The sequence below is a fragment of the Vanellus vanellus genome (genome assembly GCF_965231255.1).
Source record: "Vanellus vanellus genome assembly, contig: HAP1_SCAFFOLD_1250, whole genome shotgun sequence".
Taxonomy (NCBI): domain Eukaryota; kingdom Metazoa; phylum Chordata; class Aves; order Charadriiformes; family Charadriidae; genus Vanellus; species Vanellus vanellus.
Window position 1 is genome coordinate 44,194 of NW_028126777.1, and position 6,858 is coordinate 51,051.

General features: G+C 53.6%; 1 long non-coding RNA gene across 1 annotated transcript; it reads left to right on the forward strand.

The window, feature by feature from the left end:
• Nucleotides 1-932: 932 nt before the first annotated feature.
• LOC309685768 lies at nt 933-3,352 on the forward strand. Its single transcript, XR_014270487.1, has 4 exons — nt 933-993; nt 1,090-1,165; nt 1,286-1,382; nt 2,770-3,352. It is a non-coding gene; the product is annotated as an uncharacterized lncRNA (long non-coding RNA).
• Nucleotides 3,353-6,858: the final 3,506 nt, after the last annotated feature.

Below are 6,858 nucleotides of genomic sequence, written 5' to 3' on the forward strand. Positions count from 1 at the left end.
CGTTGCGCTTTGCACGAGGAGCACGACACGTGCCTCGTGTGCAGCCCGTGGGGCTTGATCGGCAGTACTCATCAGCATGGCGCCAATCGGGTGTCACTCTTGTCGCTTTATGAGCTTAAAGTGTGGATCGGTCTTGAGCCTCAGAAGGCTTTTCGGTCGCCCCGCTTTTGTAGCATCGTTCCCGGCTGCACGAGCAGCTCTGCTCTCTACCCATCCATTTTCCGGGACCGGGTGTCGTTCCCTTCATCCTCATGTTCTTCTGTGTCGAAGCCGGGCTTCCCGCACATACGTCATCTCGGTTTTGAGAGTCACTTCTCGTCACGGGCCCCGACGGTCTACTCTTTCTTTTGCGTGTTTCCCAGAGCGTCCTCACGTCACCGTTGTGGTCTCGCAGGTGTTCTTGCCCGACAGCGACTTCCATCCCTGCGTCATTCTTCTCGCTGAGAGTTTTCTCTCACGTTTGAGGCGGGTCGTTTGTGGTGTTCCGTGTAGTATCTGTGCATGTCTGCGTGGCTCGGAGTCGCCCTGCCCAGGGGTGTAGAGTCAGGGGTAGGTGGGATAGCCGTAACAGTCTACAATTAATATGTCGATGTGTCGAGGCAAAGGCGGTAAGGTCATTTTGGACCGAATAGCCGGCAGCAGATTTTGCCAACGGGTTTTTCATTAACGCTTTATGGGGAAGGGCAGAGCTCTGCGGGAGGGGCCGTTCAGCGGCAGCGCAGGAGACTGCATCTCAAAGACGCCAAGGATGTTTTGCGTGGGGCTTGAAGTTTGTGGTGTGGGTGTGGTGTGTTTTTTTTTTTTTGTTTTTTTTTTTTTCTTTCTGGCGAGCTGCCAGTTGGCGTGCAGATGAGGTTTCTAAAAAGGATGGAGACTTTATTGTTACGAAGCTATCTCTCTGCATCCAGCTGATCGTCGCTGTTGGTTTTTCAGATACGAAGGGACAAGCTGCGCAGGGTGACGCAGCAGAGCCGAGCAGAGCACCGTGAGCAGGTGGGTCATTGTTTTTGGTACTAGAGGGGAGATATGACCGTTATCTCTGTGACAGCAGTTAGACTCGGCTGTCGTTTTCTTGTTGTTTTTCCCCAGTTTCAATTCCTGAATGTGTTAGGTGCCAGAAAGAAGGACGGTCACAGCACCCGACTCCGGAATCCGTGCAGATCAGGTGAGCGGAACACCACGGCGTGTCCGAGGCGGGGGCTGTCACAGGAAAAGTCTATGTTGACCGATGCGATGCTTCCCAATGGCACTGTTGCCTGCGCATTTTTTTTGTTTGTTTTTGCAGGCGATGAAGAAGAATCTGTCGCCTGCAGGAATAATGCCGTTTGCCAATCGGGGTCTTTTTTGTCGAGGATGGATTAGGAGTCCAGGCCCTCCAAAAGGTCAGCAGAGGGACTCGCGGCGGAGATTGTTTGGGGAGCGAGGGGACAGGGTCGGCAACTGCGGAGACGGGTTTTAAAGTTAGCGTAGGGCAGAGGGCTGTCCCGGAGCGGTCCCCTTTGGGCAGGTAAAGGGAGGGGGTCGCTCTTCAGCGTGAGGGTAGTGTGCACCCGTCAGGGCCGTTCCGGCTCACGTCTGTCATCATGTAGTTTGTGTGGTCCGTTTTCTCTGTCTTGCGTAATACCTTCCTCTGGTCTCGAAGTCTCCGTAGCTCTTTTGCGATCCACAGGCACCTCGGTAGCCCTCCCGAGTGTCTAGAGAGCGTCGTCTCGTCGGCATAGTGCCCCTCGAGCCGTTCTCGTCTCGATAGCCTACTTTAAAGCGTCCTTCCATCCAGTGCGTATTATGTTGCGGATCTTTCCGATCAGTCTCCACTCGTGGCGGCCAGCCAGGCGGCACGTGCGGCTCCGTCGTCGAGATTCCCATTTCCACAGAGTACTCTTCTGGGGTTTCGTTCCCGTGCCCTTAAGGGGTTGAGGTCTTAAAGCCTGCCTTCTCATGCATCCGCCGTTATGAGTTTGACAGTCGCGTTCTGTCAGGGGTGGCAGTCGTCGCTTCTCTTTCGGGGCCACTGTAAGGCATCTGCATCATCGTGGCGCCGTAGGGCTTCTGCGCTGGCATCATTGACCGTACGGGAGTCGTTCTCACCCACAGTCTTATAGCGTCTCACGGTCACTCTTGTGGCCTCTGCGTGCGGCACAGGTCTGCGTCTGCCGCCTGCGATCGGACCTTCAAGTGTACTTAACATCGCAGATGTAGCTGGAGGGTCACCTTTGGGGAGGCGATGGGGCCCAGACGGACCGCTCTGCTCCGCTCTTGTACTTTCTGGTCCCATAGAGATGTCCTACGGCATCTCATCCGCGTGTCTTTCTGGGGTCGGGTCCCAAACCCAAGCTTCTCGCGCACGTTTCATTCGAGAGTTGCGTTGCGTTGCATTGCAGCAGTCTAGTTTTGACTGCCGTCCGAGACCGCCTCGGTCGGCAGCGCTTGTGTGTTTTTTTTTTTTTGTTTTTGCTTCGTCAAGGTCTGTATTTGGGTATGTGTCGCATCGTACCGCCCTGTAATTGTCGAGACCGTCTCACAGCGTAACTCCGTCTTGCGTTTTCTGTCGGCCTGTTCTGTATTTGAATGTGTACGGCACTGTTAGGTTTTGCGTTGTACCGCCCTGGAATTGTCTCAACCTCCATCGGAGACCGTTTCACGTTGTATCGGCCCATGTTGCGGTTTGTCTCGCACCGTGCCGCCCTGTAACTATCTCGACCGCCACGTGAGACAGTCTCGCTTCATATCGTCCCGTACTGTGTGTTTTTTTTTTTTTCTTTTTTGTAGTCGATCGGTCTGTACCACAACGCACCGTGCTTTGTTTGGCATCGTATCGGCTTTGCATCGTATCGCACTGTGAGCTGGATGTCTCCCGATTGCCATCCGAGACCGTCTTGTATCGTATGACCCTGTATTGCATCGTTTCTCACATTGTATAGCTCTGTAACGGTCTCAACTGACATCGGAGATGGTTTTGCATTGTATGACCCTGGTGGTTTGTTTTGGGTTGTTTTTTAATTGGATCATTGCCTATTTAAATGCCTATTCCACTGTACGTCTCTGTATTGGTTTTGCATTGTATTCCTCTGTAGTAGTCTTGACTGACTTTGGAGACCATCTCATATTGCGTAGCTCTACTTTGTATCCCATCGTGACGGTCCTTAACCATCTCGCCCGCCAGCAGAGATCATCTGGCTTTGTGCTGCCCCGTACTGTGTGTTGTTACTGGATTACTGTGTATCTGAATGTGTATTGTAGTGTTCTGCTGAGTATCGGTTCTGCATTGTACTACCGTGAAATAGTGTCGACCGCCGTCTGAGACGGTCTGGCATCATACCACCGCCTATTGTGGTTTTTTTTACTGCACTGTTCTGTATTTCGATGCGTACTGCCTTGTTCAGCTACGTATTGGATTTGCCGCGTCTTGGTCCGCATCAGCATCTACCGACAGACGGGAGCGGCTGGCAGCGTATCGCTCCAAATCGGTGTTTGCCTTCTATCGGCACCCCTCCGTAATCATCCGGACCGCTGCCGGAGAGCACCATGCGTCGTCCCACTCCCTAACCGTCTGTACTGCTGTCGGAGATGGACGCTCATTGTACCACCCTGTATCATATTTTGTCTCGATGGCGCTCTAAGCGCACGTCAAGTTGTTTGACTTGGGTGCACATTACAGGGCTCTATGGTTGTATGTATCGTATGGTATTGTGTAGGCAGCGTAGATGGCTAAAGGGTCTCCGTCTCCCTGTCCGTGGCCGGGAGCGGTGCGAATGCGAAACAGACAGTGAGGTAAGGTAAGGTAAGACAGTAATGCCTTTGCAGTTGTAATGCAGTTGTTGTAGGTGACTTGCAGTAAGCGTGCAGAAAGAGCAGAGGCATAGAGCAGTGTGACAGGGCTCAGAGCAGTCAGCGATTTGCAGGCTCGTAGGGCAAATAACTGGAATAAAATAACCTCAGCCCGGGGAATCTCCCCACCCCACCCCACCCCCCCCCCGCCTTATTTTTTTTTGCCCGGTCCCGGCCGCTCTGCGAGGTGACGTTCATTGCCAAAGTTTGGGCGGAGGTCAGGCACGGGCCGGGGTTTTCGCAGGCAGGGTCACCTGCGAGGCCGCTGTGTTTGGCACTCCTGAGGAGTGCCGCAGAGACGTGCCAATGGCTGCTTACGGCCGTCACATGGGAGAACGTAGGAGCCGAGCGGGCGGTGAGGCTTTTGGTGTAGCGGAGGGAGGGGGGTGTGTTTTGTTTGTGTTGTGGACCCGCAGGATGGCTGCGGAGGTCTGCATGTTTTCTTTTGCAGGCATGTAGGGCACACAGCTCGAATAAACAAACCGTACCCCGGGGATTTTTTTTGTTTTTCCCCTGGCTGAGTTTTTTTTTCCCGGTCCCGGCCGCTATGTGAGGCGACGTTCATGGCCAAAGTTTGGGCGGAGGTCAGGCACGGGCCGGGGTTTTTGCAGGCAGGGTTACTTGGTAGGTTGCTGGATTTGGTGTTATTGGGGCACATTCTCCTGGTTGGTGAATAGTGTTGGTAGTTTCTGGGAGTTGTCTGTAGCAGTTGTTCATGGTCCTGGAGCAAAGTTGTGGGGTGTTGTGGGAGATGCCCAGTGTGGAGCAGGAATGGGTATTGCAGCAGGTGCACTTTTCAGTATTTCGTAAGCGAGGTATAGTGTTGGCAAGGGCTGTGACAAGTATGGCAACATGACTTTTTTTTGTGTAGTTTGTTTTGCGGAGGTCTGCAGCTGGTTCCAGAGAAGCAGCAGTCACCTGTTCCCTCTTCAGACAAGCAAGTTTTGGAGATGCGGTAGTCCAGCAGCGGGGACCTTACACACACGTGGGAAGAGAGCGCATCACTGAGGGGAGCGGGAAGTGTAGGAAGGCCCGTACCTATCGTGGTGTCACCAGGAGGAACTTGACGGCAGCCACGGTGTCGAGGCTGAGGGACAGACAGTTTATGTAATGTGGGCAAGCAGGTAGGGAGATAGTAGGAGTACTAAATGAGGTTTGAGGAGTAGTGTGAGGAAGATAGTTTGAGCAGTAAAGCAGTGAAATGAGCATTAGGAGCTGATTAAGTTCGGTGTTGTCTGCAGGTGCAAACAATAATGTATAGCATGTACTCAAGCAAAGTATCGTTTGGTCTCATCGCACTCCGGTTTGTTTTGCTTTGCCTTTTGGGTTTGGCTGGGTACCGGTGTGTGTGCAACTCAGTCGCAGAGAGTGTGTGTGAGCATACAGTGGTCTTGAGGTGTGCACGGTGGAATGGGGCTGTGCATTGTTGATCTTGTGCACATCTGCCTTGGAATAATCACAGAGGCACGTGTGTATGACCGTGACTCATGACAGTGCCTTGTGACAGTTTGTGTGTAATTAGTGCATGTTTGAGAGCTGGTTTATGCGTGTTACTTGCTCTAGGCGGTGCTCTGCAGCATAATCATAAGAACCGAAGATACACACGTGATATAGCAGCCCTGGGGAAAGGACATTTTTAGTGTCATTTCAAGATATTGCCTAATAGGACGGGGCCTGCCCATGGGCATGCACTTGCGGTGTGCCATGCTCCAGTTACACAGGAAACCTTCCACTCTCCGGCCTCCACTCTCCGGCCTCCACTTTTCGACCTCCGGCCTCCACTCTCCGGCCTCCACTTTTCGACCTCCGGCCTCCACTCTCCGGCCTCCACTTTTCGACCTCCGGCCTCCACTCTCCGGCCTCCACTTTTCGACCTCCGGCCTCCACTTTTCGACCTCCGGCCTCCACTTTTCGACCTCCGGCCTCCACTCTCCGACCTCCGGCCTCCACTCTCCGACCTCCGGCCTCCACTCTCCGACCTCCGCCTTCTGGATTCCACCTCCTGGCCTCCACCTCCTAACTGTTGCTCCTGGTTTTCCATCTTTACAGCTTGCCCGTGCTGTTTTTTTCCCCACTGTTTCTACTTTCCCTTCCCCCTTTTCCTTTTTTCCCTCATCACCCCTCTTTTTGTTTTTCCTCCATCCCACTTTTCCTCCTTTTAGTTCTGCACTGTTCCGTCTCTCCTTGCCTCCTTTCTTTCTGTACTGTTCCATCCTCACTTTCCCCTCTCCTCCTTATTCTCAAGCCGTCCTTCTTCCTGCTTTCCCCTTTCCTTGCCCCCACGCAAAGCTGTCTCTGTACTTCCCCCTTTCCGTTTTCTTCCCTCCAGTTACACTCTCCCTTTTCCTGACCCTCATACGCTTTCTGTCTTTTCCTGGTGGCTTCCCAGCTGTTGCCACTTTACTTCTTTCTCTGTCCCACCCCCCCACATATCCACTATCCCTTTGCGCCTCTCCTTCCCCCAGTCCCCTTTTTCTCGTTTTCCTTCCATTCCAGTTCTCCCTTTCCTCATTTCCTTGCCTCCGCATCACCCCTTTTTTTCTTTTCCATTTTTCCACTGTCCCATATCCCGTCTTTCCTCCTTTCTTTCTTCCCTATCCCATGTTCTCTTTCCTCTCCCCTACTCCATCCGCTTTTCCCCCCCTTTCCCCCGGTGTTGTCTCTCCTGTTCCATAGCTCTCCTCTCTGTCTTTCTACCCCCCTTGCCCCTGTTTTTCCAGCTTTACACCTCACCCACCCCCCCTTTATTGTTTCTTCGCTGCTGCCCTCCCTTCCCCCCCGCAGTCTCCTCTTTCCTCCACATCTCCTATTCTCCCCCTGTTGTCCCCCCTCTTCTCCTCCACCCTACTCCTCCTACCCACCTCCAACCCCCATCCTCCCCCTTACCTCCTCCCCCACCCTCTCCCGCCCTTAACCTCCTCCTTCCCCAGTCCCCTCCCCCTTCCCTTTCCCCTCCCTCCCCCCCTTTCCCCTCCCTCCTCCCCCCCTTTCCCCTCCCTCCCCCCTCCCTCCCCTTCCCCCCTTTCCCCT